Below are 15,182 nucleotides of genomic sequence, written 5' to 3' on the forward strand. Positions count from 1 at the left end.
TCCCAGCACTTTGGGAGGCCGAGACGGGTGGATCACAAGGTCAGGAGATCGAGACCATCCTGGCTAACATGGTGAAACCCCGTCTCTACTAAAAAATACAAAAAACCAGCTGGGCGAGGTGGTGGGCACCTGTAGTCCCAGCTACTCGGGAGGCTGAGACAGAAGAATGGCGTGAACCCGGGAGGCGGAGCTTGCAGTGAGCTGAGATCTGGCCACTGCACTCCAGCCTGGGCAACAGAGCGAGACTCCGTCTCAAAAAAAAAAAAAAAAAATTCTGCCAGTCTTCTCTTCCAGAAGGTTCTTGTTGACAAGTGAGGTTCTGTGTTCTCGGTCAAAGTCTGTTCCTGTTAGATATAAATATATCACTTAAAACATAGCATGCATTATAATGTTGAAAATAATTACTTTCATTTTTTATAGTTATGGAATTATTTTCTAAAGGGTAACTTCAATAAATTTTAGATATAACAATCTTTCCTTAGTGATGGTGAAACTGAATATCGGTTTTTATCTTCAGAAATAAAAAATCTTCAAACCCTTTCTACATCATAAATATATTTTTGATAAATGAAAAAATTAGGTATATATATTATATTTTAAAAATATATATTTTATATGTGTATAAATAATTGTTTCATTTTGCTATGTGGAATTTTCTTCTGTTTAATTCTTTCCCTTGAACATCCAAGTTAAAATTCACTCAAATGCTTCTTTTACTTTATGAAACTAGAAAAAGAAACTTCTAGTATACAAATATACATTTTTGTATATTTGTACACATACAGCAAATACATATAAAAGTGTTTTATGTAAAATGATACAACTACTGTGAAAAATATTTTGGCAGTTCCTCAAAAAGTTAAAAATAGAGTTACTATATGATCTAGCAATTCTACTCCTGGGTATATGCCCTAAATAATTGAAAACACATGTTCACACATAAACTTGTATATGAATATTCATGGAAGCATTATTCATAACACCCAGAAGGTGAACACAACCCACATGTCCATCAATGGGTGATGAATAAGAAAAATGTGGTATATCCATACAATGGAGTATTATTCAGCCATAAAAAGGAATGAAGTACTGATATGTGCTACAGCATTAATGAATCTTGAAAACATTATGCCAAGTGAAGGAAGCTACATGTTTTATGATTCCATGTATGTAAAAAGTCCAGAGCAGGAAATCCACACACATAGAAAATTGATTGATAGTTGTCAGGGTTTGGAAGAGGAAAGAATTGGGAGGTACAGAGTTTCTTTTTGGGATGATGTAATTGCAGTGGTTATGACTGTACAACATTTTGAATATACTAAAAACCACTAAATTATGAACTTCAGAAAAGTTAAAATGGTGAATTTTATCTTGTGAATTATACTTTTATTGAGATAAAATTTAATTTTATCAATATAAAATAGAAAACTATTTTTAAACTTGACTCAAAGAACTCTTCACTTTGATAAAAGATATATTTGGCTCAAATAATTGAAATGTATCATTTAAAAAACTTTGGTTCCTTTAAAAGACCTGTCTCTATGAAAATTAGGTAGAGAGAAGGAAACCAGGAGTGTTCAATGTTACCAACTTTTTTTTTTTTTCTGAGATGGGGTTTTGCTCTTATTGCCCAGGCTGGAGTGCAATGGCGCGATCTTGGCTCACTGCTGCCTCTGCCTCCCAGGTTCAAGCGATTCTCCTGCCTCAGCCTCCCGAGTAGCTGGTGTGCCACCACACCCAGCTAATTTTTTTTTTCTTTTTTTTTTTTTTTTTTAGAGACTGGGTTAAGCCATGTTGGCCAGGCTGGTCTCGAACTCCTGACCTCAGGTGATCTGCCCACCTCAGCCTCCCAAAGTGCTGAGATTACAGGCGTGAACCACCGCACCTGGCCATTACCAACTATTTTTAAATTTCTAGGTAAAATCTGAGTAAATTAATTCAATGCTGTATGTATGGAAGACTTGTTTCCCAAGTAAGTGGTAGAACAACATTCTACAATAAAGTTTCGATATCAAGTAGAAACCAATTCACTTTGAATACCCAGATCTTTTCCTATCCCTAAATCCATAATTTTAAATTTGTTTTAGTTATAAACTCAGGGGTGCCCAAGGGAGAGAATTCAGTCATAGGTTCCTAGTTTCTGTTTGTGGTTGGGCCAGTAAAGCCCCTTCCTCATCTCTCTTTTCCACTCATCACTAGAGACAGAAACTAAAAACCATGGTTTCAGGCTGCTAAAAGCCTAAAACAAAACAAAAGAGAACAACAACAAAATAAGGCAGGTTGGACAAGCCTGTCTAAAGCACATCTCAATAAAATACAAATTGTTTGAATTACTCAAATTGCATTTGCTGTTTTTTAACAAATAGGAAATACAGTCAAAAATAAGAGAAAAACCCAAGATATTTACATTTTAATCCCAAAATATATGATACAAATAAAATTCACATGTATTGTGATAAAGGTTGTACAGAGGAGAATTTTATTAAAATAGAGTGGTGTTGTGGTCACATTCCAGAGGAGGAAGGCCTGTTTATGGTTCTAACACCTGGGAGTTTCTCAGTACATTTTCATCGGATGAATGGATGAATGGATGGACGGATGGATGGATGGACAGACAGACACACAGATAGACCGACGGATGGATGGGCCAATTTGCAGAAACATAACTGCTGTCTCACTAGCCAAAACAATGAAAGGACACTGGGAGTAGTCAATGCATTCTCATCACATGCCCTTGGTTATCATATAAACTCTATAATAGTGGTTTTGTCTTTTTTTATTCACAGATGTATCCCCAGTGCCATCATAGTGCCTGGAATGTATTAAGCTCTCCATATATATTGGTTGGGTAAATGAGCATATAGAAGATACTTTGGGACCTTTTGAATGTAAATCAAGTATATTTAATAGGGGGTAAGAAAGGAGGCTAACTTTGACTATAAGTGAGGGCGTGGAGGAAGGAAGAATGAGAGAGGGATAACTGGCCTTGGGAAAAGTGGAGAGAAACCGACACTTTGATCACATGTAGGATATCAAGTCACTTAATTCTCACCATGACTTAGTGAGGAAATTATTATTTTCATTGTGCAGGAAAAATAAAGTGAATCCGTTTAAGTAATTGTGCAAAGTCACAAGGCTAGTAAGTGGCAGAACCAGATTTGTTGACTCCAGCATATGTCACTTCACCCTAGTGACACTCCAGCTTAGCTACCTTTGGACTTCTCTGCTCTTTTACTAAGAATTCTCTTATAATAAAAAATTTTAAACTATACACTTTTGTATTAGTTCATTCTCATGCTGCTATGAAGAAATACCTGAGACTGGGTAATTTATAAAGAAAAGCGGAGATTAATTGATTCACATTTCTGCATGGTTGGGGAGGCCTCAGGAGACTTACAATCATAGCAGAAGGCACCTCTTCACAGGGCAGCGGGAGACAGAATGAGTACTGAGCAAAGGCAGAAGCCCCTTATATCACCATCAAATCTCCTGAGAACTCATTCACTGTCAGAAACGGCATAGGGGAAACAACTCCCATGATTCAATTATCTCCACCTGGTCCCTGGTCCCTCCCTTGACACACGGAGATTATTACAATTTAAGGTGAGATTTGGGTGGGGACACAGAGCCAAACCATATCAGCCCTCCTTTAAAAAAAAAAAAAAAAAAAAAAAAAGTCTTAAAACTTTAATCTTCTCTTTTAATAGCTACAAAGAATATAATTCCTGGAGCATAATAAATGATGACCTTTAAAATAAATCTACTACAGCATTATTTTAGATGCATCCAATAAATCAAAATGTCACAGCAGTCTGATTTTTACCACCATCAGCTTAAAATATAGGCACACAAGCTCTTTAACAGGAATTTTACATTGCTATTTTTTAAATTCGTATTTCTATTCCATTCCCCCACATATATCCTAATGCAATGTATTTCCATACTTGAAAATAATATATTGATCACCCTGTTATGTTTCTCTGCAACAAAATACTTATGATTATAATCTCTAATTCTTAACATTTTTCCAAAATTGGCTTTCATTATAATTATTAGTTGTATATAATTCATCAAAAACACAAATTTTAATCTTGATAAACAATTATCAAATATCAAAAGTAAAATTTTGTGGGAAATGTAATTGTTAGTGAATGAACTGGGCCTTTTTATTTCTTATTAGCTTATTTAGCTCAAGATCAGTGATCCTTTCTACTGAAATGAGATAGGTTCAGCAACAATCCTATTTCCATTTTAGTTTCCAAAACTGTAGGTTCTAATAAAATTTATTCAACATAAACAAGAAGTTGTGAATGAAAAAAATGTGCTACGCAAATGTCACTCAATTCTTTTAACCTCTCTTGAGTGGTAAATTGCCATGGTCTGAATGTGTGTGTCCCACACCCCCAATTTGTATGTTGCAACTTAACTCCCAATGTGTTGGTATTAAGAGGTGAGGCATCTGGGACGCTATTAGGTCATGAGGATTGAGCCCTCCAGAATGAGGCGAGTGCCCTTACAGAAGACACCTGAGAGAGCTTGTTTGCCCCTTCCTTCCACCATGTGAGGATGCAGCAAGAAGGCACCACCTGTAAAGCAGAAAGCAGCCCGCACCAGACACTGAATCTGCTGGTGCCTTGGCATTGCACTTGCCAGCCTCCAGCACTGTGAGCAATAAACCTGTTGTTCATAAATCACCCAGTCTTAGGTATTTTGTTGTAGCAACCTGAATGAACTAACACATATACCAAGAGCAAGATACTAATTTATCATCTAGAATTAATTTGAATGATTTCCAGACTGACAAGTCCTCCCTCCATTATGATGAAAGCACCCTGACCAGGAGGTGTGGAGCTGGTAGGTTCCTGCTCTTGACACCAGCAAATGCGCTGCCCCTCATTCAGCACCCGGACAGTTCTTACACCCTGGGACAAAGCAGGGTAGTAATATTTGGGGGAAATGGTGGTCGAGGGGTTGCCTTTCTTTTGAAAAGCAGGGCAACTGTGAAAGAGGAAGTGAAAACTGAGGAAACACCCATTTTCGGAGAGAGCAATTCTACAAAAGTATATACATGACAATTGAGAATCTGGAAATGGAATCCTTTAGTGAATGTTCCAAGTAGCTTGCATAACTCCAGAGAATCGTTTTGTCTCCCAAGGGTCCATGTACTTCAGTTTGAAGATCTCTATCTTGAATGAGCTGCTTAAGGTTAAAAACTGCCCTTTTCACTGTTTCACCAGAAGCAGGCCTCAGAGGACCTAACAAGCCACAAAGGAGTTGCAGAGAGTTTTATGACTGTTCTCCTGCCTAAGATGCAACTGCTAGGCCACAGCTGAGCAGAGCCCCCATCTTGCTGTTGACCTGACACTGTAAACAGCAGTGTGCCTGACGCTTTGCAGTTCACAAAGTACAGCCACATGTTATCCACAACCATCTAAGAGGGTTTTCTTTGTTGCAACCATCTGTCTTAAGAGCACAAAATATTTTGTTTCAACCAAGCTTTTGACTGCACCAAACAAAAATACCCCATCACTCAGCAGAGCATCCCATTCATCTGCCTTCTCACGAATGAATAGGTGTCATCGTGTGGGAATAGATGAAGCAGTGGGTTTCTGTTCGAGTCTATCACCATCACAAAAAAAACGTAACTTGTATTTACTCTGTTCTCACTCTGCTAATAAATACACACCCAAGACTGGGTATTTTGTAAAGGAAAGGGGTTAACTGACTCACAGTTCCACATGGCTGGGGAGGCCGCACAATTATGACGGAAGGTGAATGAGGAGCAAAGTCATATCTTACATGGTGGCAGGCAAGACAGAATGAGAGCCAACAGAAAGCGGGAAATCTCTTATAAAATCACCAGATCTCATGAGACTTATACACCACTGCAAGAACAGTATGGGGGAAATCACCCCATTGATTCAATTATCTCCCACTGGATCCCTCTCAGGAGACTTGGGAATTATGCGAGCTACAATTCAAAATGAGATTTGGGTGGAGACACAGCCAAACCATATCATAACTGCAACAAGCCAAAGTGTTATAGCACTAACATTGCAGGCAACAGTTTTAGAAGATTGCATCTACAGGAAGCTTCTGCAGAGGTCCTGTGCCTTTTAAAGGGCATGATTTTGCTAACTGTTATTCTCAAGGAGGGAACATTCTCTACAGTTGTGTCAGAGCCCCACCTTCAGCTCGGCTATGTGGAGGCATGACCAGGTTTCCGATCATCTGATTTTGTCTCCCCAGCCACATGGAAAGCCTCGAGGTAAGCCACTGACCCAAAGCAGCTCAACCCAGAGCTTGACTGAGTGACACAGAACTGACTCTGGGATGAGGATGGTATAGACAGAATGTGGATCACTCCTCTAGGAGAGCTGAAATTAGGAAACCGAGAGAAGCAAGAAAGAGAGAGATGCAGAAAAAAAGATGCATCAAGAGATACCCTGATGTAGAATCGGGCATCAGATGGCTGAGGCAGGCCAAAGTGAAAGGTAAAACTAAATACAGAGAAAACGGACACACTGAGTAAGCATGAAAACCTGCTTCAAAAGAGGAAAATGCAAAAAGAGAAGGACAGATGGTTTCGTTAAAGGATAAATGATCAGCTTACTCCTGAGAGATGCCTCATTCCTGACGTAAAGTCTTACAATCAATTGACTTGAGCAAAGTGACCTCTGCAGCCCAGTTGGACAGAAGGCACGGCCCCACCCTTCGCAGCTGGGTCTAAGGCTCCACCACCACAAGAAACAGCTCACTTCCTCCTCCTCCTCTCTTCCAAGAGGGAAGTGGAACATAAGCACCCTGGGCCTTTGACATCCACCTTGCTCACCAACCCAAGTAAGATCCACAACCTCTTTCCCAGCAGCAGTAATTTCCAGCATGTATATTCAGCAAATGCCATTTTGTTATCCTCCTCTAACTCCATGAGCTTTTGTTTGCCCCCTTCACTCCATTATGAAAATTCCTGGACTCCAATTCCCCTGGGACTCCTTATGAGTCTCTGCCCAATGCTTTCAAAATGACAGGTTTGGGAACAAGATCTGAGATCTTCCAAATCATTATCTCTACCACAGGGAATTTATTTTCTCAGCAACCCAATCTTGAAAACAAATACCCCCTGCTGGGGTTCTCATCAAATGGGGGAGGAGAAATGTCCAAGATTGGGGGATCAGATAAACAGAACACTGAGTATTGGATGTTTCCAGTCACAGAAAGGTAACAGAAGCATAAAAACGTTTTCTCCTCTTCCAAAGTAACATTAAATCTTTGATTTCTGTTTAATGATAATTTTTTATTGGTTCAGTAAAATGATTTACTACTAACTTAATGACTGTACATACTTTCCTTTTTGGCCTTTTGACACTGAGCCATCTGAATACTCTCTTTCCAAAATAATTTTTGTGATTGCTTGAACACCTGTTTCTATATACATTTCTCTTCTAAACTAGAATTCTCAAATACTTAGGTTTTGTAGAGAAATAAGCAGAGGATCTCAGAGGTCACGAAAGTGTTCCCTGAAAAAGAATGACATGCCCTATTCACCTCCATCCACCTGGACACCTCCTTTGGAGGGCTACATTTTTTTCTGTTCAGAGTCAACCTAACCATTTTCCAACATTCAAGCTGGTTACTTGGTTTTGCTCTTTCTAAAATCCCACTTTTGGGGGTTGACCCTACCTTCAGACCGTCAAAGAATTCATGTTGGTTTGAGTTCTTTAGCAAAAACAGTCACTCTCATCCCACATCCCAAGGTTTTCAAAGTGGGTCATGAGTCTGTGTGGTCCATGGACCACTGGAATGTGGATGGAGCCTCATGTTCTCTGAGAAGCAACAAGGAAAACTGGACAATTACTCAAGTAAATTCTTGAGAATGACTTGGAGTTCCAATTTGATCAGAATGTGCTGGACTATGGCCAAGCCCACCCCCACCTTTCCTTCCCTCCAGATTCAGCTGAACTGTTTGAGACTGCTGCAGAGTCCTCAGTTGACATTGGAGTTGAGTTTGCTAGTGCAATTGGACCAGATCTCAGTTCACCCACCATCTGGCAATATAGGCTTTTATTATCATTTTCCCCTGAGGTCTCCTCCCAATATCAACAGAAAATTTGACAGCAACCATAATAATGTCACTTCTTGGAAGCACACGAAGGTGATACATGTTCCAAAAATATACAACTGACTTTCCAAATCAGAGGAGCCCTTTGCCTCCAAGTGAGGAATGACATCTTAATTCAGACTATTGTCAAGTCTCTTGCCAAAACCACTAATCCCCCACATATGTCTTGCTGTATGATTTTCCCCCTAAGTAGGACTGAGACTCTATCTGAATTCTCTGGACCTTTCAGACCTCCCGGAATTGCCTTGTGGGTGAACTCCAACAATAACACTCAACAATTCCACTGGGCAAGGCCCACTCGCAACTACAATGTGAGGCTAGCATTTGCCTTTGATGACTTCTCACCTCTGCTGCCACTTCCCCTCCATGGAAACCATCTGCCTCCCTCCATTGCTGTCTGTGCGCTCATGGTTAATGAATGAAAGTACAGCTTTGAAGTTAAGATTTGTGTTCAGATCTTGATGACTCCAATCATATAAGTAATTAATTATGCAACTAAAAATTATACTTTGCCATGTAATCCTTAGCAAGTTTGTAGCCCCTGTGAGCGCTTGATTTCTCAGTGTGTAAAATTAATACCTAACGGACTTAAATGAGTAGGACTTGGTGCCTACTGCAATGCCTGGCATGTAGGAGCAGCTCAATAAATGTTTCTTTCTTTCCTTTCTAATCTGCCATGGAGGAAAAAAAAAAAAAAGAGCTCGCCATATATTGGGGAAACGCCATAAACATAAAAACCTGGCTGGGCGTGGTAGCTCACACCTGCAATCCCAGCACTTTGGGATGCCAAGGCGGATGGATCGCTTGAGGCCAGCAGTTGGAGACCAGCCTGGGCAACATGGTGAAACCACATCTCTACAAAAAATACAAAAAAAAAAAAAAAAAAAAAAATGAGCCAGCTGGCTTGCACATGCCTGTAGTCTCAGCTGCATGGGAGGCTGAGGTGGGAGAATCACTTGAGCCCAGGAGGCGGAGGTTGCTGTGAGTGGAGATTGCACCCCTGCAGCCAACCTAGGTGACAGAGTGAAACCCTGTCTAAAAAATAAAAAAAAAAAAAAAGTGAAAACCAGGGAACACCGGGCAGACCCCAGGAAGCAGGCAAGACTTGATTTAGGAAGGAAGGAAGATCTGGGGAAATGAAAAAGGAAAAAGGAACAAACTATGACAGTACCTTATAGAGTACCTTTTAAACATCAGGAGAGAAAAGTCACAAGGGATAAATTTTTCAGTTAGTTAGAAGGAGATATACAGAAGGACAATTCTAGGTAGAATCACAGTTAGCATACATTCATTCTGAGAATAAAAGACTGGAAAAAGATATACCACACAAACAGTCAGCATAGGAAACCTATAATGGATATATTAACGGCACATAAAATAGACTTCAGGATAGGCAGTGACCCTTGATAATGATTTAAAATTAATATTGCAGGAAGCTATAAATAGTAATATATGTGCTTAGCAACAGAACTTCAAATGAGATGAAGGAAAAACTGCAAAATTGAAGGAAAAAATAGACACATCCTAAAATATAGTTGGGAACTAATAATCTTCTCTTGGTTATTGATAGAACAAAGTACAATATCAGTTAAGACACAGAAGATCTGAATAACACTATCAACCATCTTTACTTAATTTAATACATACTAGCTCATTATACCAAGCAATCATGGTATATATTCTTTTCAAGTGGACATGGCATGTCCACCAAGATAGATTATATGTTGGATCATAAAACAAGTTTCAACACATTGCAAAAGACTGAAATCCTGCAGAGAATTACAGTAGAATTCAATGGTAAGCCATCTAGGAAAGTCCCAAATATTTGGAAATTAAACAGCACACTTCCAAATAACCCATGAGTCAAGGAAGAAATCAGAAAATATTTTGAGATGTATGATAATAAAAACCCAATATATCAAAATTTACAGGATGCAACTAACCCAGTGCAGAAAAGAATCTTCTAGGTATAAAAGTTTCTATTAAAAAAGAAAAAAATCAAAAATCAATTACCTAAGCTTCTTTCTTAGAAAACTAGGAAAATAACAAAATAAACCTGAAGGAAAATGAAAGAAATAATAAATATTGAAGAGGAAATTAACAAAGGAGAAGGCATTCAAACAGTAGAGAAAAATCAATGAAACCCAACGTTGGTAGTTTGGTTCTGTATACAATTGATAAGCCTGAAAACTTGGGAATGTTAAAAATGATAATATGACGGTATCAAATGACAAAGGAGATTAAAAAGATAATTGGAGAATCTTCTTATAATTATATGCCAATAAATTTAACAATGTAGAGGAAATAAATAATATTGGGAAAGACACCAATTATCAAAACTGACACAAGAAACAATAGAAAATTTCAATGGCCTATAGCAATTAAATTTATAATTAATGAATTTTGTAAGTAAAAAACTTCCCCAAAGAAAACTTCAGGGCTAATTGGCTTTACTAGTGAATTCTATCAAACATTTAATGAAGAAATAATAACAGTTTTTTTATATACTCTTTCTGAATATAGAAAAAAAGGGAATGCTGGCCAACTTATTTTAGGAGGCTAGCATTATTTAAATACCAAAACTGACAAAGATATTACAGGAAAACTACAGATCAATATATCTTGTGAATATAAACACGACTCTCCTTAACATAATACTAACAAATAAAATCCACATATATGTAAATGCAAATGACCAAGAATAGCCTAAGCAATTTTTATAAAAACCAACAAAGTTGAAGGACTTACACTAGTCTTGCTAAAAAACTACAGTTGTAAGAATGATGGTAAACAAATAGACATGTAGATAAATGGAATTAAAAGACTCACACATGATGATCAGCTGATTTTTTACAAAGGTGCCATGGCAATTTAGTGGGGGAAAAAGTCTTTTCAACAACTGGTGTTACAACAACTGGATATTCACATGGAAAAAATAATTTAATGAATCCTTATTTCCTACCATACCCAGAAATTAACTTGAAAGAGATCATTGAGGTAAAAGTAACAATACTACCAAAGAAGAAAACATAGGAGAAAATTTCTGCAACTTTGGCATAGGTATAGAGTTCTCAGGTAACAAGAAAAGCACAGATCACAAAAGAAAAAAATTATAAATTATATTCCATCAAAATAAAAACTTTTGCTTCTTAATAAATCACAAGAAAATGAAAAGACAATTCTCAGAATGGGAGAAAACTCTCACAATACTTGTATTTAACATTGATCTTGTATCCTCAATATACAAATAACAATTCAACAATAAGAAGATAAAAAGGCAAATTTTAAGTGGAAAAAAGATTTGAATAGGCACTTCACAAAAGAAGCTTTAAGAATGTTCAATAAGTACATTAAAAGATGTTCAACATCATTAGTTATTGGAGAAATACAAACCACTCTGGGATACCTCTGTATAAACATTAGGATGACTAAAATTTAAAAATTAACAGCAAAATAAATATATGGAGCAACTGGAACTCCTATGCATTGTATTGTACCTTGCACTGAGAAGATAGAATAAAATCACTTTGGAAAACCATTTCTTTTATAATTAAATGTACATCTACCATATGACCCAGACCTTTCATTCCTAAGTATTTACTTGAGATAAGTGAAAATAAGTGAAAATACACAAAGGCTTGTAGAAAAATATTCATAGTAGCTAGATTTATAGTAGCCCCATACTAGAAACAATCCAAATGCCCAAAAATAGGTAAATGGATTTTTTTTCCAAGTGTCATCTCCACACAATGGGATACTACTCAGCAATAGAAAAGAACAAACTCCTAATCCACACAACATGGATGAATCTGAATATTGCTATATAGAGTCAGAGAAGCCAGATACAGGACAGTACACATGGTGTAATTCCATCAACACAAAATTCTAGAAAATGCCACCTAAAATGAAATCTCCAGTGACAGAAAGCAGATCAGTAGTGGTCTGAGGAGGGGATGTGTAAAGAGGGATCGATAGCAAAGAGGCAGAAAGAAACTTCTGGGAGTGACAGAAAAATACTACAGCTTGATGGGCGGTGGTGGTTTCACAGGGTGAATGCATCAGCAAAACTTCTTCAATTCCATGCTTTAAGTGGATGAAATTTATTGAACATAGATTATACCTCAAGAAATGTACTTTTTAAATTCCCTAATGACATGGTTTGACTTTGTGTCCCCACCTAAATCTCATCTTGAATTGTAATCTCATAGTCCCCATGTGTCATGGGAGGGACCCAGCGGGAGGTAATTGAATCATGGGGCTGGTTTCCCCCATACTGTTCTCATGATACTGAGTGAGTTCTCATGAGATCTGATGGTTTTAAAAGGGGCTTCCCTCTTCGCTCAGCATTCATTCTCTCTCCTGCTGCCCTGTGAAGAGGTGCCTTCCACCATGATTGTAAGTTTCCTGAGGCCTCCCCAGCCATGCAGAATTGTGAGTTAATTAAGCCTCTTTTCTTTATAAATTACCCAGTCTCAGGTAATTCTTCATAGCAATGTGAGAACAGACGAATACACTTAACAAATAATCTCTGTACCTGCCCTCAAAAGCTTCGTAATGCAGAACAATAAATCACCACACACTATTTCTGTGCTATATAATAAAGTTCTGGACAAAGGTGTTCACAGGAACCATGCTCTTTAATCCTTGACCTAGGTCTTAAAGCACAGGTAGTTGTAGAACACAGACCAAGGAGGAGGTCCCTGCGAGCAGAGGGAATAGTAAGTACAAGGATGTGAGGTAAGGAAGTGTGTATAGTGAACCAGAGAAATCATAAAAAGCTTGGGATGACACAAGAGATAAAACAAAAAAGCTGACTTGAGACCACACTATTCTATTCCAAGAAATGTGAAATCAGTTGTGAAGGCAAAGGGGATCTTTTGGAAGCTTTTAAACGAACAAGTGGCACAATGTGTGTGATGGGTATTACTGACATTTGCCACCTGTTTCCCACTCTTTCCAGATATGTGGTAGACTTCATTTCTCTGCCCCTTACAGAATAAAGCATGATCACGTGATCCATTTGGTCAATGAAATGTGAGTAGAAGTAGCCTGTGTCACATCCAGGAGGAAGCTTGTAGGGTAGTTTTAGTTTAGCACATTCTCTTCCCCTTCTGAGGTGATTAGAGAAGAAGATGTTGAGAGGGAATTTCCAGGAGGTCCCTGAGTGACTGCAATAAACAGAGCACCCCCACCCCACTCCCACTTCTCCACGTCCTGCGATGAATATGTAGTATAAACAATGAGAAAACTTCCATAATGATAAGCCTCTGGATTGGGGGAATTGTTTGTAACTGTCCCTAAAGTCACCTGTCCTTGCTAGCATAATGTGCAACTTTAATTGGTAACTCTGATAATTACATAGAAGATGAGTTCCAGAGTAGAAAGAGTGCAGGACAGAAAACTAGCTAGATGGCTACCATAATCCGCAGATGATAGTGCAAGGCAGGAACCATGAACTTAGAGAAGCAGAAAAGGAGTCCAGAGATGCAATGGCAAGAACTGACATGAGTTCGTAATCACTCAGATTCTAAAAGCACCTAAAAGCCTAATTGTTTCAGAGGTGTTGAAAAGAGAAAGTTCTTGAAAGAGAAAGGATGGCTAAGAGGGGAAATGAAGTAAAACAAGATTAACAAAGCAGCTGTGGGCAGCATAAGAGGTGTATCTTGTAACTCATCAAAAGCAGAGGCACGTCCCTCTACAATGAAGGCTAGAGGTAGATCATGAACTTAGGAAGAAAACAGGCTAAGTGTGAATGCTGGGTGAATTTGACAAGTCATTCAACTTCATTTGTGCATTCATTAATTCATTCAGCAAACAGTAGCAGCCTCACTCATTCATCAACATCAGTAAAGAATACAAAAATGGCCCCCGTCCTAATGGGACTTACATTGAAATGAAGTGAAGCAGACACAACTATTTAAACATTGTGCAGAAAATGGACATGATACTGTGATTACAAATTATACAGGACTTGTCAAAGACAATAACCACTCATTTTGTTTAAAACCCCTACATGGCATCAAAGTAAAAAATAGAGACCTCTATGTCCTTTGAATGTACAAAAAGAACCATCCTCCTTTCCTCTTACTGTTTTACATTTAAAGAACCAACTGAAAAATCAACTCTCCTGACCCAAAGACAATTGCTTAACAATCAAGACTTCCAGTTAATTAACACCACCTGGTGAGCCAGTCAAACATTGTTCTAAAGGTAGCAGGTGGGGAATGAGTGGTTAAATATGGCTTTTAGATAAGCAGCTTCTCAGCGTTTCAAGTACCAGGTGCATATGAATTGCCTGCAGATCTTGGTGAATGTGGGATCTGATTCAGTGGATCCAGAGTGAGACCTAAGACTCTACATATCCAACAAGCTCACAGGGATGCCAATGCTGCTGGCCCCAAGGGATGCCAAGGCAAGGTTCTAGAGGCCTTGGAAGTGTATTAACCTCAAGAGAGTTCATGGGCTATGCTTGCCTCCTGCTGTTTTAGTACTGAGTTCAGAAGAGCATCTCTACCACGTGCCACCATTTCTCATCAGGGCCACCTATTTTCCTTTGTACAAAAAAAAAAAAAAAAAATCAAATCTCACTATGTGACTATTGTGTGAAGATCCTGCACAAAGGGTTTTTGCTAGCTTATTAGACTCCAACAACTCCTTGAGGTAGGTACGGTGAGTATGTCTATTTTATAGAAGGGAAGACTCCAGCCCAGAGAGGTTAGGTCACACTAGTAAGTATGGAAAAGACTCAGAACTCCAGTCTACTCCAGAGGTCAAGCTCTCCAGCATTGCCTCTTTCTTGCTGTTTTTACATCACAAGTTTCTTTCCGGCTCTGTATCTGCATCAGAAATGACTTGCAGTTGACTGCTACCTCCTGTTCCAAAGTTGATAAAACCAAGTCTAGTCCTCCAACAAAAAGACCCGGTTTCAGGAAAAGGCAATTAAAATTCAAATTGAGGAATCTTCTGGAATTTGGCAAAGAGAAGAAGTATTTAACATTAGCATTGAGACGTTTTTGTTTGTACTTTTTAAAATAAATATTGTCAGTTTGTGAAAGATAATCGT

Source organism: Piliocolobus tephrosceles, chromosome 11 (assembly GCF_002776525.5).
Source record: "Piliocolobus tephrosceles isolate RC106 chromosome 11, ASM277652v3, whole genome shotgun sequence".
In the NCBI taxonomy this organism is placed as follows: Eukaryota; Metazoa; Chordata; class Mammalia; order Primates; family Cercopithecidae; genus Piliocolobus; species Piliocolobus tephrosceles.